This window comes from Cyprinus carpio, unplaced genomic scaffold (assembly GCF_018340385.1).
Source record: "Cyprinus carpio isolate SPL01 unplaced genomic scaffold, ASM1834038v1 S000006798, whole genome shotgun sequence".
NCBI lineage: Eukaryota > Metazoa > Chordata > Actinopteri > Cypriniformes > Cyprinidae > Cyprinus > Cyprinus carpio.
The window spans coordinates 102,143-119,349 of NW_024879384.1; the positions used below are offsets into that span (position 1 = coordinate 102,143).

General features: G+C 41.6%; 1 long non-coding RNA gene across 1 annotated transcript; it reads right to left on the reverse strand.

Annotated features, from left to right (window-relative positions):
• Positions 1-4,906: 4,906 nt before the first annotated feature.
• On the reverse strand, positions 4,907-15,515 carry LOC122144909. Its single transcript, XR_006159929.1, has 2 exons — positions 15,283-15,515; positions 4,907-5,529 (listed from the first exon to the last, which is right to left on the reverse strand). It is a non-coding gene; the product is annotated as an uncharacterized LOC122144909 (long non-coding RNA).
• Between the last annotated feature and the right edge of the window lie 1,692 nt (positions 15,516-17,207).

The following is a 17,207-nucleotide window of genomic DNA, read 5'->3' on the forward strand; positions in this document are numbered from 1 at the left end:
GATTTGAGAGCTAGTAATCTGAAGTTGGCTCAAAAAAAAGTGTTATTTTCTCAGGGTCGCTCCATCAAGTTTCTGGGCCATGTGATCAGCAGTTCTGGAGTTTTCTGTGGATGTAGACAAGGGTAGGCCAGCAGTCATTTCTGCCCTTTCAGAAGAAGGAGCTAATGAAGGAGGAGGCTTTAACCACCTTCGCCGAAGAAAATAAGATCATTTCTGGGCATGGTTCTGTACTACCAAAGCTTTATCCCTGGATGTTCACGAATCGCAAAGCCGCTGTTCAATTTGACGGCTGGACAAAGACGTTTGGCAAGAGGCAGAAGCGGTTGCAATAGAGCTGGCACTTTCAGAGAGTTGTCTTCCCAAGACTGGACTCCTGCCTGTGATGTCGCCTTTGGGGAGTTGAAAAGAACCCTTGTCCAGTGGTCCATCTGTGACAAGTTCAGTCACTGGCTTAAAGGCCATGAGTTCACTGTATGGACTGACAACAATCCGCTCACGTATATCATGACCAAACCTAAGTTAGATGCATGTGAGCAGCGCTGGGTTTCAAAGCTTGCCGTACCCGTACAACTTCAAGTATGAAAATCAAGTATGTAAGTTTGAGTTTGGTTGTGGTTGCGGTTGGTCTTGGCTCATTTTGTCAAGCCAGTGAGTCAATGTCTTCTGTCTGAACCTTACTCTGAACTGCTAAAGCATGTACACAGTATGGACCCTAAACTCAACCAAAGCTCTGAGAGGGATATTTCCATGACTGCTGAGGATGTGTCGTCTATCTTGTCTTCTTGTGGTGATTGGGATTCAGGAGCTGTATCCAGAGCAACATCCCTGGCTGATCACTTGAGTTCATTGATGCCGACTGTCCAGATGTAACCCATGCCTTCTTTATTGTCCGAATTGCAGAGTCATCAGCACAATGATTCAGTTATTTCGAGGGTGGCCTTTTATGTTGGCAGAAAGTGCAGACCTTCCAGGCGTGAGTGGACGAATGAGGATTTGCATGTTTTGAGGTTGTTGAAGCAGTGGGACAAACTGTTTTTGCTTAATGACATTCTGTACAGAGATGTTAAAGATCCTTTCACAAAGCATAAGAAGGTTCAGTTTGTGCTGCCTGATTCCCTGAAACAGCAAGCTCTTTTCGGTGTTCATGATTTGTCTGGTCACCAAGGTCAGCCACGTACCCTGTCCTTAGCTCGCCAGAGATTCTATTGGCCTTGGATGGAACGTGATGTGCGGGATTATGTCAAGACTTGTACTCGTTGTGTCCTGAGTAAAACACTAGAGCCAGCAGCAAGAGCACCTTTGGAGAGCATCAAGACCGCTGCCCCTTTGGAGCTTGTTTGTATTGATTTCTGGGCTGCTGAGGATAGGAACAATAAATCTGTGGATGTCTTGGTAATAACAGATCATTTCGCCAAGCTAGCACATGCTTTTCCTTGTCATAACCAATTTGCTAAGAGTGTTGCTAAGAAACTATGGGATAGATTCTTCTGCATCTATGGCTTTCCTCAGCGTCTCCATTCAGATCAGGGAGCCAGTTTTGAGAGTGAGCTGATAGCAGAACTTCACGATCTTGTCGGTGTGGACAAATCACAAACTTCCCCGTACCATCCAATGGGAAATGGAGGAACAGAAAGGTTCAACAGAACATTAGGTAACATGCTACGATCCCTTCCTCCTAGATCAAAACAAAAGTGGCCACAGTTAGTGCAAACAATGACATTTGTGTATAACTGCACTGCCCATGAAACAACTGGGTTTGCCCCTTTTTACCTGATGTTCGGGAGGGTGCTGAGATTACCTATTGACCTTATGTTTCAAAGTGTTCTTCGTGATGAGTCCATCTGTGATTACAATGACTATGTTTAATCCCTTGTCAAAGATTTGCAGTCTGCTATGCTGCTGGCTCAAAAGAACTCTGCCGCAGAACAAAAACATCAGTCTGATCAGTACAATAAGAGAGTCAGAGGTTTACCTTTGTCGGTTGGTGACCATGTTCTCGTTGCAAACAAAGGCTGTAGAGGTAAATGGAAGCTTGCCGATAAATGGGAGTCCAACATGTATTCCATTGTTTCGTCCAACCCGTCTTTGCACATTTATAAGATCTGTGACACATCTGGTCAAGAGAAAGTAGTACATCGGAATCTCTTTTTGCCAGTTAACTTTCTCCCTTTGCCCACAACTGAGTTTGATTTTGCTGTCAGTGAAAATATGGGTAATGGTACATGCTCCACACCTTCTCGGTCTGTATGTCATCTGGCTGATTCCACAATGCCAGTCACTGATGAATTGTCACATGCGGAGTCTCTGTCTATCATTTCTCATGTAGCTGTTTGTGATGAAGATCCTGTTGCTGCTTGGGTCTCATTGCATTCTTCTCAAACCCTTTCTGAGGCACGTGATGATTTATCTGTTGTTGACTTGGACACTGTAGCTAGTGCCTCTTCACCTACTGATCCCAGAAATCACTATACTACCAGGTTTGGTAGGGTAATTAGACCTGTACGTAGACTAATTGAGTCAATTGTTCAGCTTGAAACTTTGCTAGGTATGGAATCTGGATCTCGTGTTATTCATGTTTAGGTCAGTGTATTGTACTGCACTGTATTTGATACTAGGTGTCATTTCCTATATTCTGTCATGTTCTGTGAAAGGTCTGAGTTATTCAAAGTGTAATGGGCACTTTGTGTATGTCTACAACATATATAGAGGTTTGGCCAACTTCTTTCATATTTGTATCCTGTGGTTGGGTAGCTTTCAATGCTGATTGTCCTCACTGATTGTTTGGTGTGTGGACTAAGTAATTCTTGTGACCTGTGTACAGAGTTTTCCCATGTTCTCATAATTTTGTGTAATTCTAGGGGGGGGGGTGAATGTAACAGGTATAGAAAGTATTGTCTTCATATGTAGAATTACACAAAATGTTCAAACGTGTACCTGATATGCCTGTCTCTGTGTGTGTACCTTCCCCTTTATGTTTCTGACTGCAATGTTGTTCTTAATTTCCTTTCTTTGCACCTCCTCTTCCCTTTCGGCACTGTCTCTGCATGGGAGAGGTGGGTTTCTAATGAGCTCTAATTAATCCAATTACATATTTTTATTTTAAAGTACTTTTGTATTTAAATCTGTCATATACATCATATATGGGACATTATTTTTCATGTATATGATTATTTTCGTATTTTCATCAAGTTTGATCACTTTTCTGTCCCATGTGAACTTTAATCATGTGTTAATTGCATTGCACTCTACATTCATCTTACAGAAACGAAAGAGGGCGAATTCACACAGTCTAAAAATAATATTGTGTCTTATCAGGTATGCTGTTTTGTTACCAATGTTGTCAAATACATTTCATTTCATTGTTTGAATGTTTTATTTCTCTCTGCCCTTTTCTGCACTGTCTCTGCATGGGAGAGAAACGAAAGAGGGCGAATTCACACAGTCTAAAAATAATATTGTGTCTTATCAGCCCTATCAGAGAATAAAAGAAAAGTCGAGCTGTCATCTGATGTCCGTCTGGTCATTTCATGAAAAAAACAACGCAGACTACACCGGTTACATATGTTCACTATCTGCTAAGAGTGTTTGTATGTGTTTATATTTCTTTGTTAACTGTTATTTGCAACAGTGTTGTTTGACCTGTAGGGAACATTTTATTGTTACAAAAACATTTGTATTTTTCTGAAAACAGGCTTCATATTTTTTGGTTTCATGTTTGATTCTCTTTTTTTTTTTTTTTTTTTTACAGCAGTTTATTAAAAGCAGCTGGTTGGACACACTGACTCTGGTATTTATTTCCCATTTGGCAGATATGTGCTTGTACTGTGGTGTTGTTATTTTCTTAATCTTAAATACTTACCAGTGTCGGTACTAACTGTTTACTGACTGTTTGCTGAACATCCACTGACTAGCAGCTATGCTGTCTGTGGTGTTGGCCAGTAAGAGTCATTCAACAACGTTTCTTAGATTTTCACTGCATTTTGATGGGCCTAATGTGACAACAGATGAATAGATGCATGTACCTCAAAGTAAAATGATTGGCTACTGAAAGGTAATTTACATGCAACAAACAGTTAGTAGAGCACTCTCAAAAATACTTGCAAAAGCAAAAGATCAGGAGTAAGTATCCATACATATGTTTAAAGTTCATTTGAAATGATCTTGTGTTGCTACTTCTAGACAACTGAATGTGTACTGAAAGTCTGTTGATACACTGGTTAACAGCTGCATGCTGACTACTGAAATGCTCTTATATAAAGGTACTGAGAACTTGAGGATTTGTTGCATGTCTGCTAATATGCTGTTGAACATCTACAACTTAAATTGATAACATATAGATAACACTTTATTGACCAAATGTTTAATAGATGCTTACATGTTATAGACATTGTAATGATTGCTACAGAACGTTTAATAGACAATCTACAGATTCTACCCAGATGAGAGTATGTAGACATGCACTTGCAAAGTAACTTATAGTCAGCAGACTATCTATAGGGGGACCATCAAAATAAAGTGTTACCAAATTGTATTTTAATATTATGACCAAAAATATTTTCTGTTCATTCTTCAAAGATTGTTCTCATTTGTAAAACTAAAAGTAAAAAAAAAAAAAATGTAGGAAAACAAACACTTGATGACAAATAAAAACTTTTATTTTAACATTTAAAAAGACATTAAATTATTATCATAGCCAGCAGAATAGTGACCAGCAATCACCATTATAACATTTAAACATATATTTCTGGCATTTTTTTGTTCTTATATAGGAAAAGTCACAAAGTCTGATGAAAAACAAACCTTTCTTCAAATCGTGAATAAAATGACACAAACAGCGAGTAAAAGGCGCAGCATTTCTAAACACTGAAGCTGTCAGTCAGTTCAGCACAAACTCACTGTGTGAAAACTCACGTTTTAATCAATTCATCTGTCAAAACTGCACAATCCAGCTTTTATTTACACTGTGTTTCTGCTTTGTTTGTTGTAATGAGAGCATTTGTGATTGTTAGCAACAGACAGACACATAGCTAACTTAATATAGAATTAAATAGAATAACAATGTGTAGAAAATATAAGAGAGATCATGGAAATGTTTTAAGTAACATGGCAATTTCACACATTGTAGATTTGCTTTATATGTTTTGATAGATTTAAGTGCTGCACTTGACAATCACATTTAAACATTTGAATCATTATGAATGAGTTTAATACAAATATTATTAAACTGAAGAGCCAGACAGACTCATCTGAGCCTCTTCCTCCTCTGTTCCAGCTTTACATTAAACACAATGATCATCTGCTTGAATACTAAAGCAACATTAATCATTCAATATCATGTTTCTAACACACATGCTGCATTATTTCATTGTAAAGTCTGAGTCTCTTCACCTGTATGGATCACATTTACACATTTATTTCTCCTCATAGACACAGTAGTGAAGCTCTTCTGTGGATCTTCAGCTGATGTTTACTGCTCCTCTCAAGGCCACTTCACATTATGACATATAGCATTTAAAAGCTCCATCTACACTGTAAGGTGGAACAGAAGAGAAGATGATCAGAGTTCAGTGGAACAAAGTACAAATTAATTAATATATTTCAGTCACATTATTATGTTTTGAGTAAAATGTTGCATTAAAATCCAGTAATCAGATTAATTACAGACTATACCTGATTCTGAATATGTATTTATAAAACAGTATTTTGTGTTTTAAATACATTTAGAAACATAAATTCCATTCTGTTTGTCTCTCTATTGAGTCAATATGAAGAGAAACACTGTCAGGACGCTGGTTTGATCATCAGCCCTTCTGTTGTGTTATGTCTTAGTTGTTAATTCCACTCACTTTGCCTTCACAGCTGCACCTTATTCTAATTAGTGCTCCAGCTCTCCTCACACACACCTGTCTCCCAATTTCACATTGATTTTCTTCACTACTTATGCTTCTCTCTTTCTGTGCTTCTCTGTCAGTGTGTCTTGGCTACCATCCGCGTCACTACTGCCCTTTAGACTCTTTTTCTCTAGTCCTGCCTAGTTTTCTTGCCCTGTTTGCTTATTTAATCTTGTTTTTTCTTTTTGATGTACCCAGTTCCCGTACGCAGTTCAGTTTTGGATTCCTTACCTGGTTGCTGATTGTCAGCATTTGTTTTGGACTATTGCCTTTGCTTTTGGTCAATAAATTTAGTAAACTGCTAATCTGCTCTTGGGTCCCTTTTTCATCCCAGCAACCCTAAGATTACACACTGACCAGGATGGATCCAGCAGTTCAATCGCAGTTTCGCTCGGCTTTGGAAGCGCAGGGTGTGCTGCTCGGACAGCATCAGGTTCTTCTGTCACCCCTGAACCACGCATCAACAATCCTCCCAATTACTCCGGTGAGCCTATGGAATGTTGATCATTTATTATCCAATGTGAGGTAATTTTCTCTCTGCAACCCCTCACTTATGCCTCAGATTCAGCCAAAGTGGCGTTTGTCATCTCCCTTCTTACCGGACGGGCTCGGGAATGGGCCACTGCTGTATGGGCTGCTAAAGCAGCATGTTGTATGGAGTTCGACAGCTTTAAAGCAGAGTTTGTCAAGATATTCGACTGCTCAGCGCTCGGTAAGGAGGCATTGCGGCTGTTGGCAGCACTTCATCAGGGGAGACGTTCGGTGGCGGACTTCGCTATCGAGTTTCGCACTCTTGCTGCGTCAAGTAAATGGAATGACGCAGCACTGGCAGCAAGGTTCACGGAAGGCCTGGAAGATGAGATAAGGGATGAGATGTATGCTCACGATCTTCCTGAACATCTAGATGAACTTGTTGACCTGGCTATCCGTTTGGATAATCGACGGGATCTTCGTCGGAGAGCTCGGGCTTCTACACTGTTCCCTTTTGTCAACCCTGTGTCTGCCTTTACGGGGTCCGATACTCCCGTTCCCTCATCTGCTCCAGAACCTATGCAGTTGGGCAGGTAACGGTTATCTGCAGAGGAGAAACAGAAACGTCTGTCCAAAGGATTATGCCTCTACTGCGGCCGACCTGGACATTTTGCCTCTTCCTGTCCGGCAAAAGCCAATGCTCGCTAATAAGCAATGGGGTGGTACTGGCGAGCGCTACTTCCACCACCCCGTCTACTGGTTCCCGCTCTATGATTCCAGTCTCAGTCAGTTATGAAGGTGCTGTTCATCAACTCTCTGCCCTCATTGATTCAGTAGCCGAGGGGAATTTTATTGATTCTTCTTGGGCTTTGAAGAAGGGCATTTCTTTTCAGTCTCTCTCTCCTGTCCTTACTGGTCACGCTTTAGATGGCCGTGAACTTACCACCATTTCTCAGGCCACAGTTCCATTACAGTTAATTACATCTGGTAATCAGAGAGAGAAAATAGTTTTCTTTGTCAGTCACTCACCCCTCACTCGGTAGTCTTAGGTCATTCCTGGTTAACCACTCACAATCCACACATTAATTGGTCTGAAAGCACCATCCTATCATGGAGTCCCTATTGTCATGCACATTGTCTTGTGTCTGCCTTGTCTTCTGTCTCTTCTTTTCCTGTGTTGCAGGAGGAACCGATTGATCTCTCTTGTCCGGTCCTGAAAGGGTGGCCATGGAGAAGTATCTGTCTGAGTCTCTGGCGGCCGGTGTTATTCGTTCCTCTTCTCCAGCGGGGGCAGGGTTCTTCGTGAAGAAGGATGGTTCCTTGCGTCCTTGCATCGATTACCGAGGGCTGAATGACATCACCATTAAGAATAGGTATCCCCTACCTTTGATGTCATCAGCCTTCGAGATCCTGCAGGGGGCAAGGTACTTCACGAAGTTGGACCTTCGCAACGCCTATCATCTGGTTCGGATCAGGGAGGGGGATGAATGGAAGATGGCTTTTAATACACCCATGGGGCATTTTGAGTACAGGGTCCTTCCCTTCGGTTTGACTAATGCCCCGGCCGTCTTCCAGGCACTCGTCAATGACTCGTCATGCTGAGAGACATGATCAACAAATTTGTCTTTGTGTATCTGGATGACATCCTGATTTTTTTTCTCGTTCACTCCAGGTACACATTCAGCACGTCATACGAGTGCTGCAGCGGTTGCTAGAGAACCAACTGTTTGCTAAGGCGGAGAAGTGTTCCTTCCACAACCAGTCAGTTCTGTTCTTGGGCCACATCATCTCGGTGGAGGGGATCTGCATGGACCCTGCGAAGGTAGAGGCCGTCTCTGACTGGCCCACACCTGGCAACCGAAAATCTCTGCAAAGTTTTATTGGATTTTCTAATTTCTACAGGCGGTTTATCCGTAATTTCGGCCAGGTGGCGGCTCCTCTGACAGCATTAACCTCCACAAAGAAACCGTTTTGCTGGTCTTTAGCTGCTCAGGCAGCCTTTGATGAACTTAAAAGGTGGTTTTCATCTGCCCCTATTTTAATAACTATGGACCCTACCCGGCAGTTTATTGTGGAGGTTGACGCGTCAGAGGTAGGTGTCGGAGCGGTTCTATCTCAACGATCCCCTCTTGACGATAAATTACATCCTTGCCCTTATTTTTCACATCGATTGTCCCCCACAGAACGGAACTACGACATCGGTAACCGTGAGTTACTGGCTGTGCGGCTGGCCTTGGGGGAGTGGCGCCACTGGTTGGAGGGCTCAGCGGTAGCCATTTCTGGTCTGGACTGACCACCGGAACTTGGAATATATCCAAACAGCCAAACGACTGAATTCCAGGTAGGCTCGCTGGGCACTTTTCTTTGGTCGCTTTAATTTTACCCTGTCTTACCGACCAGGCTCCAAAAACATTAAGCCTGATGCGCTCTCCCGTCAGTTCACGGCTCCGGAGGACGCAAACTCCACCAGACACCATTCTTTCACCTGGTTGTGTGGTGGGGTCCGTCACCTGGGGCATCGAGGAGCATGTCAGGCTGGCTCAGTCGGAGGCAGAGGTGCCAGAGGGGGGCCCGGTGGGTCGGCTGTTTGTTCCGAAGTCGGTTCGGCCAGAGGTTCTGGAGTGGGGTCACGCCTCCAAACTGGTCTGTCACCCAGGAGTGAGGAGAACGTTGGCTGCCATTCGTCAGCGTTTTTGTTGGTCAGGGCATGGGGGGGGGGGGGTTCGTAGTTTTGTGGTCGCCTGCTCGGCTCGGTCTGTGCCCAAAACAAGTCCTCTAGTTCTGTACCCGTTGGTTTGCTCCAACCTCTACCTGTCCCATCTTGCCCCTGGTCTCATATTGCACTGGACTTTGTGTCTGGTTTACCGGAGTCCAGTGGCAATAACGGTTGTCCTCACTGTAGTGGATCGCTTTTCCAAGGCGGTTCACTTTATCCCTCTCCCTAAACTTCCCTCTGCCAGGGAGACTGCTCGGGCGGTCGTGGACCACGTCTTTCGGATCCATGGTCTTTCCGGAGGATGTGGTTTCTGACCGGGGACCCCAGTTCGTCTCCCACTTTCTGGAGGGGAGTAGGGAGCGACAGATTGGTGCTACCGCTAGCCTGTCGTCAGGATTCCACCCACAGACCAACGGCCAGACCGAGCGTGCGAACCAGGACCTTGGGAGGACCCTTCGTTGTCTGGCTTCGCAAAATCCCATATCCTGGTGCCAGCAGCTTAGGTGGGTTGAGTATGCGCACAATACATTGCCGGTGTCGTCTACTGGATTATCTCCTTTTTTTGCTGTCTCGAATATCAACCCCCTCTGTTTCCTTCACAGAGTTCCGAAGCTGCGGTTCCCTCAGTTCAGGCATTTATCAGTCAATGCTGGCGGACCTGGAGGAGGGCCAGGGAAGCACTTCTGAGAACTAGGGAACGCACCAAGAGATTGGCGGACCGTCGTCGGGCTGAGGCACCCAGAAACATCTGTGGGCAAAAGGTATGGCTCTCCACCAAGAACCTGCCTCTTAAGGTGCCCTCCAAGAAGTTGGCACCGCGGTTAATTGGGCCATACCCCATTGTTAAGGTGCTCAGTCCTGTGGCAGTTCGGCTTCAGCTTCCGCATCCTCTTCGTCGAGTGCACCCAGTGTTTCAAGTGTCTTGTGTCAAGCCTTTTATTCGTTCTCTCTCCTCATCTTCTTCCCCTAAATCCCTCCCCCCTAATGGTTGAGGGCGCTCCCGCTTTTACCGTTAGGAGGATTCTTGATTCCAGGCGGCGGGGAAGGGGATACAAGTATCTGATTGATTGGGAGGGGTACGGTCCGGAGGAGAGATGTTGGGTCCCGACTCGGGACATTCTGGACCGCTCTCTTATTGAGGATTACCATCGATCTGACCCTCACCCTGGGAAGCCTGGTGGCATTCCTGGGGCGGGGGTTCCTGTCAGGACGCTGGTTTGATCATCAGCCCTTCTGTTGTGTTATGTCTTAGTTGTTAATTCCACTCACTTTGCCTTCACAGCTGCACCTTATTCTAATAAGTGCTCCAGCTCTTCTCACACACACCTGTCTCCCAATTTCGCATTGATTTTCTTCACTACTTATGCTTCTCTCTTTCTGTGCTTCTGTCAGTGTGTCTTGGCTACCATCCGCTTCACTACTGCCCTTTAGACTCTTTTGCTCTAGTCGTGCCTAGTTTTCTTGCCCTGTTTGCTTATTTAATCTTGTTTTTTCTTTTTGATGTGTACCCAGTTCCCGTACGCAGTTCAGTTTTTGGATTCCTTACCTGGTTGCTGATTGTCAGCATTTTGTTTTGGACTATTGCCCTTTTCTTTTGTTCAATAAATTTGACAAACTGCGACTCTGCTCTTGGGTCCCTTTTTCTCCCAGCAACCCTAACAAACACATACTAACGAGTCTACACCAAATACAATAAATGACAAGGAACAAATACAAATGTGCTTTTGTCTTAAAACACAAATCTTTCAGTTAAATGTTGCACTAGTTAAAGCTGTTTGTCCTCTAGTTTAAAGATGTTTGTATTGATCTCAGTAAATAACTGAAATTATTGCACAGCTAGCTGGAATACTGGATTCTGATTGGTCAGTCGTGTCATTCTGAGGTGTGTTATTTATTAGGTGTGTTGTCATTAGCAACGCAGAATAACACAGTCATATGGTATTTGAGTCGGGCGTTTCTTTGACTTCTCTCGTATCACAGCACCACGCTCTCACTCGTTTCATTCAAACACAACTGCCATTAGCTTGTGCCTCAGTTACTGACTGTACTTACCCTCAAACCAAACCGCAGGAGATTCCTGTTAATAGTAGACTTGAGGAGACATTGTTCAAAGTGTGTCTTGTTGTTAAAGTTGTTGCTAACTGACGAGAAGTGTTTAGCTGAATCTAAATTCACCCTCTATACCCTCATTCACTATTCCCTACATTAGTCCACTAATACAATTCAACTGAAGAGTAAATGAAAACCAGTGAATCTGGACACTGAGTGCACTGAAAAACTGCTGCTTTTGCAGTTTGTGCTGCTTTTTAATAATCATCTGAAACTGACAAACTAGCAGCTCCTGTGTGAAGTGATTTATCTTGAAATCGGTCATGGAAATTATGTATAAACCCTAATTAAACAATTTAATACATTTTTTTTAGGTGCTTCTCAATAAATTAGAATGTCGTGGAAAAGTTAATTTTATTTCAGTAGTTCAACTCAAATTGTGAAACTCGTGTATTAAATAAATTCAATGCACACTGACTGAAGTAGTTTAAGTCTTTGGTTCTTTTAATTGTGATGATTTTGGCTCACATTTAACAAAAAGACACAAATTCACTATTTCAACAAATTAGAATACTTAAGGCCAATAATTTTTTTTTTTTGTGAATTGTTGGTCTTCTGGAAAGTATGTTCATTTACTGTACATGTACTCAATACTTGGTAGGGGCTCATTTTGCTTTAATTACTGCCTCAATTCAGCGTGGCATGGAGGTGATCAGTTTGTGGCACTGCTGAGGTGGTATGGAAGCCCAGGTTTCTTTGACAGTGGCCTTCAGCTCATCTGCAATTTTTGGTCAGTTGTTTCTCATTTTCCTCTTGACAATACCTCATAGATTCTCTCTGGGGTTCAGGTCTGGTGAGTTTGCTGGCCAGTCAAGCACACAGTGTGGGCAGGAGCCAAATCCTGCTGGAAAATGAAATCAATATCTTCAATAAGCTGGTCAGCAGAAGGAAGCATGAAGTGCTCCACAAATCTTGGTAAACGCGTGCAGTGACTTTGGTTTTCAAAAAAACACAATGGAATAACACCAGCAGATGACATTGCACCCCAAATCATCACAGACTGTGGAAACTTAACACTGGACTTCAAGCAACTTGTGCTATGAGCTTCTCCACCCTTCCTCCAGACTATAGGACCTTGGTTTCCAAATGAAATACAAAACTTGCTCTCATCTGAAAAGAGAACTTTGGACCACTGGGCAACAGTCCAGTTCTTCTTCTCCTTAGCCCAGGTAAGACGCCTCAGGAGTGGCTTAACAAGAGGAATACGACAACTGTAGCCAAATTCCTTGACACGTCTGTGTGTGGTGGCTCTTGATGCCTTGACCCCAGCCTCAGTCCATTCCTTGTGAAGTTCACTCAAATTCTTAAATCCATTTTGCTTGACAATCCTCATAAGGCTGCGGTTCTCTCTGTTGGATGTGCATCTTTTTCTTCCACACTTTTTCCTTCCACTCAACTTTCTGTTAACATGATTGGATACAGCACACTTTGTGCAGAAGGCTTCTTTTTTGGTGATTGTTTTTTGTTGCTTGTGAAGGGTGTCAATAATTGTCTTCTGGACAACTGTCAGATCAGCAGTCTTCCCCATGATTATGTAGCCTAGTGAACCAAACTGAGAGACCATTTTGAATGCTCAGGAAACCTTTGCAGGTGTTTTCAGTTGATTAGCTGATTGGCATGTCACCATATTCTAATTTGTTGAGATGAATTTTTTATGTGAGAAGGAGTCATCAATGTTAAATGTGCCAAAGACTTAAACTACTTCAGTCTGTGTGCACTGAATTAGAGGTCGACCGATATATCGGTCGGCCGATATATCGGGCCGATATTCGTCATTTTTTAATATATCGGCATCGGCCGATATCCGTGTTTAGTAGCGCCGATTTAAATTCAGGCACGTCGGCGGGCAGCCCGTTGTTATTGGTGCGGTGGAAAGTGCTGCTGCCGCATGTGAAGGACCCCAAGCCGAAACTTTTGGAAGATTCAACAACAGTCCTGGGAGATAAAGGTAGTCAGAGAATTTCACTCCTGTAAATGAGGTGGAGTAGGTGGCAGTTCTCACAAACAGTGCAGCGTTACTCCGCCCCGCTCACAGACAGCACCGTGCTCGGAGAGACAGCTGTCCTGGAGCAGCACAGAACGGTGAATGACATTTGTTCGGAAGCATGGTTTGATGCAGACAATAGCCAGGTTTCCATCCAAGTCATTTGCATTTAGGGATGTCAATATTTGATCATTTTCCATGATCGATCGTCGTTTAAATTAACAATCAATGAATAAGCTTAATGCTGCAAAATGCGTCTGCAGCGGTATTATTATTATGTGCAAAAGCCACTCGGAAAAAAAAAAAGCTTTCTCACCCGAATTAAAGGGTTTTTAGTCTGAATAAAATGCTAGTAGCAGGACTGTAAAATGAATATGAATATGATTATGATCATTTGATAAAATGAAGGGAGCGCGCTGTACATTTGAGATCATTTTACTTTGTTGACTGTTTCCCGTCAAGGAGACCGCTGAATGTGCCTCTTTAAATGGTTTCGTGGTGATCGTTGTTGTATTTTAAAACACAATTGCAATGTTTTCAAATGACGATATGGTATTAAAAATAAAATTATCCCAAACGTAACGGTGGCGCATGTGGCTGTGCTGCGCAGTCAGTGAACAGCTTTTTTCACATTAAACATTTTATGCGAGTATTATGACCAGTACTTTATTTGATCCTGTTCTGCAAAATGTTTGATTTTGAATTTTTGCGTTCCGGTAGGCCTATTTGTTTTAAAAAATCCTGCATTTACAGTGCATTAGATCGTGACAGTGCATGCGTGCGTGCAGACGAGGACGAGCGCGCGGGGGTTTGGCTAGATGTATTTGGAGGTTATTGCTCACGTCTCGTTCTGCACATATCCAAATGTTTCCATATTCGCAATGTATCTGAATGTTAAACTATAATATATTGTTTTTTTTTTAATGTAAACTAGATGGAAAAGATCATCCTCTTCACATGAGCAAAAACGTCCTTGGCATAACAGCAGAGTGGACCGGTATATACGGTCTATTTAAACTGACCAGTGTAACCTTTCATATGTTTGGTTGACTGTACTTAATCTTAATAATGAACAGACTGCGATGTAAGTTTGAAGTTAGAATGCACTTTAGATGTTCTGTGTCATTTATACCAAACACAAATGTTGCTGGTTGCTAGTGTGTTTGCAGCACTACTATTATTTATTTTTTATATATATTATTATTTTTTTTTTTTTCAGTTTAATTGATTTTTATTTATAAAGTTTTATTTCTTTTATTTAAATGTATATTTAAGTTTACATTTTATGTTCCAACAAACTTGAAAAATTCTGCTTGATAAATGCTCTAAAACTTTTATGTAAATGATTGACTTTTATATATTATATATATATATATAACCTGTTTTATATATTTAATACTTGGTCAGTTTATTGATTTGTTTGGTTAACGTTAGATATTTTTTTTTTATTTGTAATACCGTGCAGTGCACAAAATTAAGATTCGAGAGATGGTTCAAGTCAGTGCTCAATAAATGATGATAAGTTTAGAAATGTTGTTCATCCACTTATTATTAGTGTGACATTTTAGCATGCAAATGAGGGGGAAAACTTAAAGATATCTGCCCTTAAAAACCGGCAGCACATATCGGCCATCGGCTGACCCTGACCTCTAAACATCGGCATCGGCATCGGCTATAGAAAAACCCATATCGGTCGATCTCTACACTGAATTTAATACACAAGTTTCACAATTTGAGTTGAATTACTGAAATGAACTTTTCCACGACATTCTAATTTATTGAGAAGTACCTGTACAATGAATTTATATCTGTATTGTATTAAGCTGTGCATTGTGGGATTGAATGAGTGCACTTGCGTTTTGGACATCACTGAAAATGGCTGTTTTTCTTTGCAAAAGATTTGCATTTAAAGAGCATTTGCATTTGTTTGCTTTCCTCCTTTGTGTTAAACATTTTTTATCAACTTTACATTTCATTCAGACACAAACCCTTTGAAATAAAGCTTGATGATAATTTGAAAAACTCTTTTCACAAATATTTGAAAGTATATATTTGTTCAAATATCAGAGGTAAATGAATCTCTTTAATATCACAAAGTGAAGTTTACTCACCTCAGTTTACAGTTTGAGTCTCGTAGCACCTCAATGAGCTTCTGCTTTGAGAATCTAATCTTATTGAATCTCAGATCAAGCTCTTTTAGAAACTGCAGAGCTTTTGTGTTTTTCAAAGACCGAGCTAAAGAAGAAACATCTGTAATGCCACAGTCATGAAGACTAGAAAGAGACAAACAGAGGAAGAGAGATCATCTTACAAACAAATAATTAAGGTGAAGAATCTTTCACAAATATAATGTGAACACATTCATCATGAGATTATTGAGTATAAAGTGTTTTGTTTAACTCTTATGTGCTGTTCGTTTGGGGTCTCCAGAGACCACAAGGACCAAAAGGACATTTTGTTACAAAAAACAAAACAACAACAACAACAACAAATATAAGCGACAGATAAGCGACAGATAAGGACAGCAGTTTGTAAGTGTTTTGCCTCGTTTTGTCATTAGACTACTGCGTGATCGTCGTTGCTATGAAAACTTTGCTAGGAAAGCAAAGTTGCTAGGAAAACTTTGCTTTAATTACTGTGTGTCTTACCCTGGTAAATACGTGTGAAGTGGCGTTTGGTTTTGCGTTTGCCTATCGCGGGACTGGACAGTTTCGGTCTGCTAAATAGGGAGGCGTGACCATAGCCAGTAAGCACTACTTAAAGAGCTATTTTGTAAGCGCTTGTCAGAAGAAACAGTCGAGCGACAGATCAGGACAGCAGTTTGTAAGTGTTTTGCCTCGTTTTCTCATTAGACTACTGTGTGATCGTCGTTGCTAGGAAAACTTTGCTTTAATTACTGTGTGTCTTACCCTGGTACAGTGGTTCCCAACCTTTTTCAACTCACGGCCCACACAACCAAACACATATGTTTGCGCGGCCCACTGCAAAAAAATTAACTGACCCCGCTATTGTTGGGTTAATAACTTAGTACTCAGAAGCTAGATTGTTAACTGTATTTATTGAATGAACTAGGGCTGTGCGATATGAACAAAAAAAACTATTGCGATTTCTTTGATCAATTTTGCGATTTCGATTTTAATCACAATTTTGACACAAAGATATGCTTTACCGTCATAAATGCATTCAGGATGAATTTGAAACATATTTCCAAAAGAAAACCAATTAGAGCTTTATCAAAAGGTTGTAACGTCTCTGGAACAGACATAGGTCAAAATAATCACTGAGTAAAGGTGTGACAAAATTTCTAGACCTATGGCAAAAAAATATAAATAAATAAATCCTGTCTCCAGGGACTTTTTTTCTTTCATTTTTTTTGCCATACATTGTTCAATAGAGCTCATTAATTGTAGCGGTGCCTCAGGTGTTGAAATAGAGTTGTTATATACATTATACAGGTTCACAACGTAGGCCTACTCCGTCAGCAGTGCGTATACAGTATGTGTATGCGGTGCAGAAGCAGCAGTGAGAGCGCATTAATGTAACGCGAAAGCACATTAAATTAATGCACGAGCGCGAATCTGTCTGCACGCACGCAGATTTCTTTTGCTCTGTCACAAAACCAGACGTGCTTGCTCAGATACACGCTGCTCTCGCTCGGAGAGAATGCTCACACTTAAAACGTGTTTCCTCTCGCTCAAACTGTGTCCTGTGCACTCACAACTCTCTCTATGCTCATGAGCTAGATATTAATTATTTTCGCACGTTTTTATTTCTAGCCTTTTACCGTGTGCAGTGTGAACGCTCTGATCCGTTAACCCTCTGGAGTCTAAGGGTATTTTTGGGGCCTGGAGAAGTTTTGTCATGCCCTGACATTTGTGCTTTTTTCAGTTTCTTATAAATATCTAAATGGCTAAAGTCTAATCTCACTGTAATCAGCACAAACTGGGCTATAATAATATGTGAGCAGCATGTATGTACATTATTGTGTTTTTGAGAAAAAAAATGTTATGCGTGGTTAGTGAAAAACAAAAAATGT